The sequence below is a fragment of the Triticum urartu genome, chromosome 3, assembly GCF_003073215.2.
Source record: "Triticum urartu cultivar G1812 chromosome 3, Tu2.1, whole genome shotgun sequence".
Lineage (NCBI taxonomy): Eukaryota > Viridiplantae > Streptophyta > Magnoliopsida > Poales > Poaceae > Triticum > Triticum urartu.
Window position 1 is genome coordinate 664,933,227 of NC_053024.1, and position 12,717 is coordinate 664,945,943.

The following is a 12,717-nucleotide window of genomic DNA, read 5'->3' on the forward strand; positions in this document are numbered from 1 at the left end:
GTGCAAACGCTTCCGCTTTCGGTCTACGAGGGTACGTGGACGACACTCTCCCCTCTCGTTGCTATGCATCACCATGATCTTGCGTGTGCGTAGGAATTTTTTTGAAATTACTACGTTCTTCAACAAAATCATCACCATCGTCATCACCATCGACCCTCTCATCAGGAGGGGGTCAATATCCATTAACATCTTCACCTGCACCATCTCCTCACAAACCATAGTTCATCTCTTGTATCCGATCTTTGTCTCAAAACCTCAGATTGGTACTTGTGGGTTGCTAGTAGTGTTGATTACTCCTTGTAGTTGGTGCTAGTTGGTTTATTCGGTGGAAGATTATATGTTAAGATCCTTTATGCACATTAATCCCCCTCTGATTATGAACATGAATATGATTTTTGAGTAGTTATGTTTGTTCCTGAGGACATGGGAGAAGTCTTGTTATAAGTAGTCATGTGAATTTGGTATTCGTTCGATATTTTGATGAGATGTATGTTGTCTTTCCTTTAGTGGTGTTATGTGAATGTCGACTACATGACACTTCATCATTGTTTGGGCCTAGGGGAAAGCATTGGGAAGTAATAAGTAGATGACGGGTTGCTAGAGTAACAGAAGCTTAAACCCTAGTTTATGCGTTGCTTCGTAAGGGGTTGATTTGGATCCATATGTTTCATGCTATGGTTAGGTTTACCTTAATTCTTCTTTTGTAGTTGCGGATGCTTGTCCAAGGAAGGGTAGTTGTTGGGGAACGTAGTAATTTTAAAAAAAATCCTACGCACACGCAGGATCATGGTGATGCATAGCAACAAGAGGGGAGAGTGTTGTCTACGTACCCTCGTAGACTGTTTGCGGAAGAGTTATAACAAAGTGGTTGATGTAGTCGTACGTCTTCACGATCCAACCGATCCATGTACCGAAAGCACGGCACCTCTGAGTTCTGCACACGTTTGGCTCGGTGACGTCCTCGCCTTCTCGATCCAGCAAGAGGGGCGAAGTAGTAGATGAGTTCCCGCAGCACGACGGCGTGGTGACGGTGTTGGTGAAGAACAATCTCCGCAGGGCTTTGAATAAGCACTACGAAAACTATGACGGAGGATAAACTAGAGGCGACGGGGTAGCCCGCACACGGCTTGGTGTTTCTTGATCTGTCTTGGGTGCTAGCCCTGCCCCTCTTTATATGTTGAGCCTTGGGGTCGAAACTTGGAGTAAAAGCCTCCACAAAGTCGGTTTCACCCGAAATGCAAGAGTCCTTCTCGGACTCCAGGGCCAGATGCAGGGTTCCCGGCGTCTGGACCCAGACGCCAGGGTTCCCGGCGTCTGGCCCCTGGACTCCGCAAAACTTCCTTTTGCGCTTTCCAAAAACCTCGTGGGCTTTCCCCTTTGGCCCAGATAAAGTGTTCTCATGCCCAAACATTTCGGGAAACATCCGGAACCCCTTCCGGAGATCAAACACTACTATCCACATATCAATCTTTAATTCCGGACCATTCCAGAGTTCCTCGTCATATCCGTGATCTCATCCAAAACTCGGTCACCAACATACATAATTCATAGTACTATATCATCAATGAACGTTAAGCGTGCGGACCCTACGGGTTCGAGAACTATGTAGACATGACCGAGACACCTCTCTGGTCAATAACCAATAGTGGGACCTAGATGCCCATATTGGCTCCTACATATTCTACGAAGATCTTTATCGGTCAGACCGCATAACAACATACGTTGTTCCCTTTGTCATCGGTATGTTACTTGCCCGAGATTCGATCATCGGTATCTCAATACCTAGTTCAATCTCGTTACCGGCAAGTCTCTTTACTCGTTTCGTAATACATCATCCCGCAACTAACTCATTAGTTGCAATGCTTGCGAGGCTTATAGTGATGTGCATTATCGAGTGGTCCCAGAGATACCTCGCCGACAATTGGAGTGACAAATCCTAATCTCGAAATACGCCAACCCAACAAGTACCTTTGGAGACACCTGTTGAGCACCTTTATAATCACCCAGTTACATTGTGACGTTTGGTGGCACACAAAGTGTTCCTCCGGTAAACGGGAGTTGCATAATCTCATAGTCATAGGAACATGTATAAGTCATGAAGAAAGCAATAGCAACAAACTAAACGATCAAGTGCTAAGCTAACGGAATGGGTCAAGTCAATCACATCATTCTCCTAATGATGTGATCTCGTTAATCAAATGACAACTCATGTCTATGGTTAGGAAACTTAACCATCTTTGATCATCGAGCTAGTCAAGTAGAGGCATACTAGTGACACTCCGTTTGTCTATGTATTCACACATGTATTATGTTTCCAGTTAATACAATTCTAGCATGAATAATAAACATTTATAATGAAATAAGGAAATAAATAATAACTTTATTATTGCCTCTAGGGCATATTTCCTTTAGTAGTACCCAAGCACCGGTCCACTAATAACCCACAAGTATAGGGGATCAATTGTAGCCTCTTTCGATAAGTAAGAGTGTCGAACCCAACGAGGAGCTAAAGGTAGAACAAATATTCCCTCAAGTTTTAGTGACCACCGATACAACTCTACGCATGCTTGACGTTCACTTTACCTAGAACAAGTATGACACTAAAAGTACTTTGTAGGTGTAACGGGATAGGTTTGCAAGAATATAAAGAGCACGTAAATACAAGCTAGGGGCTGTTTAGGTAAAGACGCAATAATGTTAGTATAGAGAGTGTGGAAAAGTGGTGGTAGCAGTTGCGAAATTGTCCCTAAGCAATTGACTACTTTACTAGACCGATATCAAGTTTTATGTGGGAGAGGCCAGTGCTAGCATGTCATCCCTCACATGGAATTCTATGCACTTATGATTGGAACTATTAGCAAGCATCCGCAACTACTAACGTTCATTAAGGTAAAACCCAACTATAGCATTAAGATATATTGGTCCCCCTTCAACCCCGTATGCATCGATTTCTATGCTAGGTTGAAGCTTCTGTCACTCTTGCCCTCCAATGCATAGTCCTATCAACATACAACTAACCCTATGGACACGCGCGTGCTCATATGATGGGCACCAAAGGACAGCAACATAACCACAAGCAAATTAAACCAATCATAGCAATTCACCAATTACCGATAGGACAACGAGAATCTACTCAGACATCATAGGATGGCAACACATCATTGGATAATAATATGAAGCATAAAGCACCATGTTCAAGAAGAGGGTACAACGGGTTGCGGGAGAGTGGACCGCTGTAGATAGAAGGGGGAAGGTGATGAAGATGTTGGTGAAGATGATGGATGCGTTGGTGTAGATTGCGGTGACACGATGATGGCACCGGCGGTGTTCTAGCGTCACCGGGAGAGAGGGGGAGAGAGACCCCCTTCTTCTTATTATTTCTTGACCTTCTCCCTAGATGGGAGAAGGGTTTCCCCTCTGGTCCATGTCCTCCATGGCGGCGGAAGGGCAAGAGCCCCTTGCTACCTCTTGAGCACTGCATTGGTTTTCCCTTGAAGAGGAAAGGGTGATGCAGCAAAGTAGCGTAAGTATTTCCCTTAGTTTTGAGAACCAAGGTATCAATCATGTAGGAGACTACACGCAAGTCCCTCGTACCTACACAAACAAATAAGAACCTCGCAACCAATGCGATAAAAGGGGTTGTCAATCCCTTCACGGTCACTTACGAGAGTGAGATCTGATAGAGATAGTAATAATAAGATAAATATTTTTGGTATTTTTATGATATAGATTGAAAGTAAAGATTGCAAAATAAACGGTGCCAGAAATAGCTAATTGACAGGAGATTAATATAATAGAGAATAGACCCGGGGGCCATAGGTTTCACTAGTGGCTTCTCTCAAGATAGCATAAGTATTACGGTGGGTGAACAAATTACTGTCGAGCAATTGATAGAAAAGTGAATAATTATGAGAATATCTAGGCATGATCATGTATATAGGCATCACGTCTGCGACAAGTAGACCAAAACGATTCTGCATCTACTACTACTCCACACATCGACCGCTATCCAGCATGCATCTAGAGTATTAAGTTCATAAGAACAGAGTAATGCATTAGGCAAGATGACATGATGTAGAGGGATACACTCAAGCAATATGATATAAACCCCATCTTTCTATCCTCGATGGCAACAATACAATACGTGCCTTGCAGCCCCTGTTGTCACTAGGAAAGGACACCGCAAGATTGAACCCAAAGCTAAGCACTTCTCCCATTGCAAGAAAGATCAATCTAGTAGGCCAAACCAAACTGATAATTCGAAGAGACTTGCAAAGATAACCAATCATACATAAAAGATTTTAGAGAAGAATCAAATATTGTTCATAGATAAACTTGATCATAAACCCACAATTCATCGGATCTCGACAAACACACCGCAAAAAGAATTACATCGAATAGATCTCCAAGAAGATCGAGGAGAACATTGTATTGAGATCCAAAGAGAGAGAAGAATCCATCTAGCTAATAACTATGGACCCGAAGGTCTGAAGTAAACTACTCACACATCATCTAAGAGGCTACGGTGTTGATGTAGAAGCCCTTCGTGATTGATTCCCCCTCCGGCGGAGCTCCAAAAAAGGCCCCAAAATGGGATCTCTTGGGTACAGAAGGTTGCGGAAGTGGAAATAGGGTTTCATGGTGCTCCTAGATGTTTTCGGGGTATATGGATATATATATAGGAGGAAGAAGTAGGTCGGTGGAGCCACGAGGGGCCCACGAGGGTGGAGGGCGTGCCCAGGGGGTAGGCACGCCCCTGCCTCGTGGCCTCCTTGTTGATTTCTTGACGTCCACTCCAAGTCCTCTGGATCACGTTTGTTCCAAAAATAACCCTCTCAAAGGTTTCATTCCGTTTGGATTCCGTTTGATATTCCTTTTCTGCGAAACACTGAAATAGGAAAAAACAACAATTTGCATTGGGCCTTGGGTTAGTAGGTTAGTCCTAAAAATAATATAAAAGTGTATAAATAAGCCCATTAACATCCAAAAGAGATAATATAATAGCATGGAACAATAAAAAATTATAGATATGTTGGAGACGTATCAAGCATCCCCAAGCTTAATTCCTGCTCGTCCTCGAGTAGGTAAATGATAAAAATAGAAATTTTGATGTGGAATGCTACCTAGCATATTTCTCAATGTAATTTTCTTTATTGTGGCATGAATGTTCAGATCCGAAAGATTCAAGACAAAATTTTAATATTGACATAAAAATAGTAATACTTCAAGCATACTAACAAAGTAATCATGTCTTCTCAAAATATCATGGCCAAAGAAAGTTATCCCTACGAAATCATATAGTCTGGCTATGCTCTATCTTCACTACACAAAGTATTTAATCATGCACAACCCCAATGACAAGCCAAGCAATTGTTTCATACTTTGGCGTTCTCAAACTTTTTCAATCCCTAGAAAAGTGAATAATTATGAGAATATCTAGGTATGATCATGTATATAGGCATCACGTCTGAGACAAGTAGACCGAAACGATTCTGCATCTACTACTATTACTCCACTCATCGACCGCTATCCAGCATGCATCTAGAGTATTAAGTTAAAAACAGAGTAACGCCTTAAGCAAAATGACATGATGTAGAGAGATAAATTCATGCAATATGAAATAAACCCCATGTTGTTATCCTCGATGGCAACGATGCAATACGTGCCTTGTTGCCCCTTCTGTCACTGGGAAAAGACACCGCAAGATCGAACCCAAAGCTAAGCACTTCTCCCATGGCAAGAACTAACAATCTAGTTGGCCAAACCAAACGGATAATTCAAAGAGACTTGCAAAGATAACCAATCATACATAAAAGAATTCAGAGAAGATTCAAATATTATTCATAGATAGACTTGATCATAAACCCACAATTCATCGGTCTCAACAAACACACCGCAAAAAGAAGATTACATCGAATAGATCTCCACAAGAGAGGGGGAGAACTTTGTATTGAGATTCAAAGAGAGAGAAGAAGCCATCTAGCTACTAACTATGGACCCGAAGGTCTGAGGAAACTACTCACACTTCATCGGAGAGGCTAGGATGATGTAGAAGCCCTCCGTGATGACGGCCCTCTTCTGGCGGAGCTCCGGAACAGGCCCCAAGATGGGATCTCGTGGATACAGAAAGTTGCGACGGTGGAATTAGGTTTTTGGCTCCTGTCCTGATCGTTTGGGGGTACGTGTGTATATATAGGAGGAAGAAGTACGCCGAAGGAGCAACGAGGGGCCCAAGAGGTAGGGGGCGCGCCCTAGGAGGGGGCGCCCCCACCCTCGTGACCGCCTCTTTTGTTCCTTGGAGCAGGGTCCAAGTCTCCTGGATCACTTTCGGTGAGAAAATCACGTTCCCGAAGATTTTATTCCGTTTGGACTCCGTTTGATATACTGTTTATCCGAAACACTGAAATAGGCAAAAAATAGCAATTCTGGGCTGGGCCTCCGGTTAATAGGTTAGTCCCAAAAATAATATAAAAGTGGAAAATAAAGCCCAATATAGTCCAAAACAGTAGATAATATAGCATGGAGCAATAAAAAATTATAGATACGTTGGAGACGTATCAGGCATCCCCAAGCTTAATTCCTGCTCGTCCTCGAGTAGGTAAATGATAAAAAGAGAATTTTTGATGCGGAGTGCTACTTGGCATAATTTCAATGCAAATCTTCTTAATTGTGGTATGAATATTTAGATTAGAAAGATTCAAGACAAAATTTTATATTGACATAAAAATAATAATACTGCAAGCATACTAACAAAGCAATTATGTCTTCTCAAAATAACATGGCCAAAGAAAGTTATCCCTACAAAATCATATAGTGTGGCTATGCTCCATCTTCACCACACAAAGTATTTAAATCATGCACAACCCCGATGACAAGCCAAGCAATTGTTTCATACTCTAACTTTTTCAAAACTTTTTCAATCTTCACGCAATACATGAGCGTGAGCCATGGATATAACACTATAGGTGGAATAGAATGGTGGTTGTGGAGAAGACAAAAAGGAGGGGAAGATAGTCTCACATCAACTAGGCGTATCAACGGGCTATGGAGATGCCCATCAATAGATATCAATGTGAGTGAGTAGGGATTGCCATGCAACGGATGCACTAGAGCTATAAATGTATGAAAGCTCAACAAAAGAAACTAGTGGGTGTGCATCCAACTTGCTTGCTCACGAAGACCTAGGGCAATTTTGAGGAAGCCCATCATTGGAATATACAAGCCAAGTTCTATAATGTAAAATTTCCCACTAGTATATGAAAGTGACAACATATGAGACTCTCTATATGAAGAACATGGTGCTACTTTGAAGCACAATATATGAGACTCGCTATATCATGGTGCTACTTTGAAGCACAAGTGTGGAAAAAAGGATAGTAGCATTGCCCCTTTTTTTGGGCCTTCTTTTTTTTCTTTGGCTCTTTTTTTGGGACAATGCTCTATTGAATGATGATCATCACACTTTTATTTATTTACAACTCAATGATTACAACTGATTCTAAAACAAAGTATGACTCTATATGGATGCCTCCGGCGGTGTACCGGGATATGCAATGAATCAAGAGTGACAAGTATGAAAGAAATTATGAACGGTGGCTTTGCCACAAATACTATGTCAACTACATGATCATGCTAAGCAATATGACAATGATGAATGTGTCATGATGAAACTAGATGGTGGAAAGTTGCATGGCAATATATCTCGGAATGGCTATGGAAATGCCATAATAGGTAGGTATGGTGGCTGTTTTGAGGAAGGTATATGGTAGGTGTATGATACCGGCGAAAGGTGCGCGGTATTAGAGAGGCTAGCAAAGGTGGAAGGGTGAGAGTGCGTATAATCCATGGACTCAACATTAGTCATAAAGAACTCATATACTTATTGCAAAAATCTACAAGTTATCAAAGCAAAGTATTACGCGCATGCTCCTAGGGGGATAGATTGGTAGGAAAAGACCATCGCTCGTCCCCGACCGCCACTCATAAGGAAGACAATCAATAAATAAATCATGCTCCGACTTCATCACATAATGGTTCACCATATGTGCATGCTACGGGAATCACAAACTTTAACACAAGTATTCTTTAAATTCACAACTACTCAACTAGCATGACTTTAATATTATCACCTCCATATCTCAAAAAATTATCATGCTTCAATCTGTTCTTAGTATTCAGCACACTCAAAAGAAAGTTTCACAAATCTTGAATACCAAGCATATTATTATTAAGAAAATTACCATGCTATTAAGAGACTCTCAAAATAATTTAAGTGAAGCAAGAGAGATCAATCGTTTCTTTAAAACAAATCCACCACCATGCTCCAAAAGATCTAAGTGAAGCACATACAGCAAAATTATAATGCTCAAAAGATATAAGTGAAGCACATAGAGCAAAACTACATAGCTCAAAAGATATAAGTGAAGCACATAGAGCAAAACTACTTAGCTCAAAAGATATAAGTGAAGCACATAGAGTATTCTATCAAATTTTAGTTCATGTATGGCTCTCTCAAAAGGTGTGTACAGCAAGGATGATTGTGGCATACTAAGACACAAAGACACATAACGGTTCACCATACATGCATGCTGCGGGAATCACAAACTTTAGAACAAGTATTTCTCAAATTCACAACTACTCAACTAGCATGACTCTAATATCACCATCTTCATATGTCAAAACAATCATCAAGTATCAAACTTCTCATAGTATTCAATGCACTTTTTTATGATAGTTTTTATTATACCCATCTTGGATGCCTATCATATTAGGACTAATTTTATAACCAAAGCAAATTAGCATGCTGTTCTAAAGGACTCTCAAAATAATATCAGTGAAGCATGAGAGATCAATAATTTATATAAAATAAAAACCACCACCTTGCTCTAAAAGATATAAGTGATGCACTAGAGCAAAATTATCTAGCTCAAAAGATATAAGTGAAGCACGTAGAGTATTCTAACAAATTCTAATTCATGTGTGTCTCTCACAAAAGGTGTGTACTGCAAGGATGATTGTGGTAAACTAAAAAACAAAGACTCAAACCATACAAGACGCTCCAAGCAAAACACATATCATGTGGTGAATAAAAATATAGCCTCAAGTAAAGTTACCGATAGAAGACAAAAGAGGGGATGCCTTACGGGGCATCCCCAAGCTTAGGCTTTTGGTTGTCCTTGAATTTTACCTTGGGATGCCTTGGGACTCCGCAATCTTAGGCTATTGCCACTCCTTATTCCATAATCCATCAAATCTTTACCCAAAACTTGAAAACTTCACAACACAAAACTTAAACAGAAAATCTCATGAGCTCCGTTAGTATAAGAAAAGAAACCACCACTTAAGGTACTGTAATGAACTCATTCTTTATTTATATTGGTGTTAAACCTACTTTATTCCAACTTCTCTATGATTCATAACCTCCGATACTAGCCATAGATGCATCAAAATAAGCAAACAACACACGAAAAACAGAATCTGTCAAAAACAGAACAGTCTGTAGTAATCTGTAGGTTTCGAATACTTATGTAACCCCACAATTTCAAAAATAAATTGCTTGACGTGAGGAATTTATCTATTAATAATCTTAAAAAAGAATCAACCTAATTGCACTCTCCAGTAAAAAATGGCAGCAAATCTCGTCAGCGCTAAAGTTTCTGTTTTTTACAGCAAGATCGCAAAGACTTTCCCCAAGTCTTCCCAAAGGTTCTACTTGGCACAAACACTAATTAAAAGAATAAAACCACATCTAAACAGAGGCTAGATGAATTATTTATTACTAAACAGAAACAAAAATCAAGAAACAAAAATAAAATTGGGTTGCCTCCCAACAAACGCTATCGTTTAACGCCCCTAGCTAGGTATAAAAGCAATGATAGATCTATGTATTATCATCTTTGGTATGCAATCCATAAGTGGCTCTCATAATAGATTCATAAGGTAATTTAATTTTATTTCTAGGAGAAATACAATCTATTAAAGAACATTTATCATAATTAAATTCCTTGAAATCCAAAATAGTGGGTTCATTGCTATGTAAAGTTTTAATCACATCAAGCCCACTTTTACCAATTTTTGCATCAAGATCTAAAAACTCCGAACCATTGGGACGTCGGTTAATTAAAGTTGACTCATATCCAGTCCCATCATTATCAAGATTCATATTGCAAAAAAAAGATTTAATAGGGGACACATCAATCACTTTTAGATCTTCATCCTTATTATCATCAAAACTAGAAGAACACACTTTCACAAAGCAATCTTTTTTTAGCACGCATCCTAGTGGTTCTTTCTTTGCACTCATCAATGGAAATTATCATGGCTTTTAGAAAATCATCATGATTAGGTGGAATAGATCTAAGTTTCAAAGAATCAACATCAAGAGAAATTCTATCCATGTTCCTAGCCAACTCATCAATCTTAGACAATTTTTCTTCAATCAAAGCATTGAAACTCTTTTGCGAACTAATAAATTCTTTAATATTAGATTCAAAATCAAAGGGCATATTATTATAATTTCCATAAGAATTGTAGTAGGAATTACCATAATTATTAGAGGAATTACTAGGAAACGGCCTAGGATTAAAATTACCTCTATACGCGTTATTACCAAAATTGTTCCTACCAACAAAATTCACATCCATAGATTCATTATTATTCTCAATCAAATTAGATAAAGGCATATCATTAGGATAAGAAGAAACACTCTTATTAGCAAATAATTTCATAAGTTCATCCATCTTTCCACTCAAAACATCAATTTGTTCTATTGCATGCACCTTTTTACTAGTAGATCTTTCAGTGTGCCATTGAGAATAATTAACCATAATATTATCTAGGAGTTTGGTAGCTTCTCATAAAGTGATTTCCATAAAATTGCCTCCTGCGGCCGAATCTAAAAGATTTCTAGAAGTAAAATTCAATCCGGCATAATTTTTTTGTATAATCATCCAAAGATTCAAACCATGTGTAGGGCAATTACGTATCATTAGTTTCATCCTCTCCCAAGCTTGTGCAACATGTTCATGATCAAGTTGCTTAAAATTCATAATATTGTTTCTAAGAGAGATGATCTTAGCGGGAGGAAAATACTTAGAGATAAAAGCATCTTTGCACTTATTCCATGAATCAATACTATTTTTAGGCAAAGAAGAAAACCAAGTTTTAGAACGATCTCTAAGTGAAAACGGAAATAGCTTCAATTTAACAATATCATTATCTGCATCTTTCTTCTTTTGCATATCACACAAATCAACAAAGTTATTCAGATGGGTAGCGGTATCTTCACTAGGAAGGCCGGAAAATGGATCTTTCATGACAAGATTCAGCATCGGTAAGAAGAGCAATCGGAGTGCTAATAAAATCATTATTGTTGGTATTAGAAAAGTCACACAATTCAGTATTATCTTGAGCCATCATGACAAACAATCCAACACACAAGCACACAAGAAGCAAGCAAAAAAGAGGCGAACTAGAAAAGAGAAGGGGAACGGAAAAAGGGTGTGAATAAAACGGCAAGGGTGAAGTGGGGGAGAGGAAAACGAGAGGCAAATGGCAAATAATGTAATGCAAGGGATAAGAGTTTGTGATGGGTACTTGGTATGTCTTGACATGTGGTATATCTCCCCGGCAACGGCGCCAGAAATCCTTCTTGCTACCTCTTGAGCACTGCATTGGTTTTCCCTTGAAGAGGAAAGGGTGATGCAACAAAGTAGTGCAAGTATTTCCCTCAGTTTTGAGAACCAAGGTATCAATACAGTAGGAGACTACCCGCAAGTCCCTCGTACCTACACAAACAAATAAGAACCTTGCAACCAACGCGATAAAGGGGTTGTCAATCCCTTCACGGTCACTTACGAGAGTGAGACCTGATAGAGATAATAATAATAAGATAAATATTTTTGGTATTTTTATGATATAGATTGAAAGTAAAGATTGCAAAATAAACGGTGCCAGAAATAGCTAATTGACAGGAGATTAATATAATAGAGAATAGACCCGGGGGCCATAGGTTTCACTAGTGGCTTCTCTCAAGATAGCATAAGTATTACGGTGGGTGAACAAATTACTGTCGAGAAATTGATAGAAAAGTGAATAATTATGAGAATATCTAGGCATGATCATGTATATAGGCATCACGTCCGCGACAAGTAGACCGAAACGATTCTGCATCTACTACTATTACTCCACACATCGATCGCTATCCAGCATGCATCTAGAGTATTAAGTTCATAAGAACAGAGTAATGCATTAGGCAAGATGACATGACGTAGAGGGATAAACTCAAGCAATATGATATAAACCCCATCTTTTTATCCTCGATGGCAACAATACAATACGTGCCTTGCTGCCCCTGTTGTCACTAGGAAAGGACACCGCAAGATTGAACCCAAAGCTAAGCACTTCTCCCATTGCAAGAAAGATCAATCTAGTAGGCCAAACCAAACTGATAATTCGAAGAGACTTGCAAAGATAACCAATCATACATAAAAGATTTCAGAGAATAATCAAATATTGTTCATAGATAAACTTGATCATAAACCCACAATTCATTGGATCTCGACAAACACACTGCAAAAAGAATTACATCGAATAGATCTCCAAGAAGATCGAGGAGAACATTGTATTGAGATCCAAAGAGAGAGAAGAAGCCATCTAGCTAATAACTATGGACATGAAGGTCTGAAGTAAACTACTCACACATGATCGGAGAGGCTA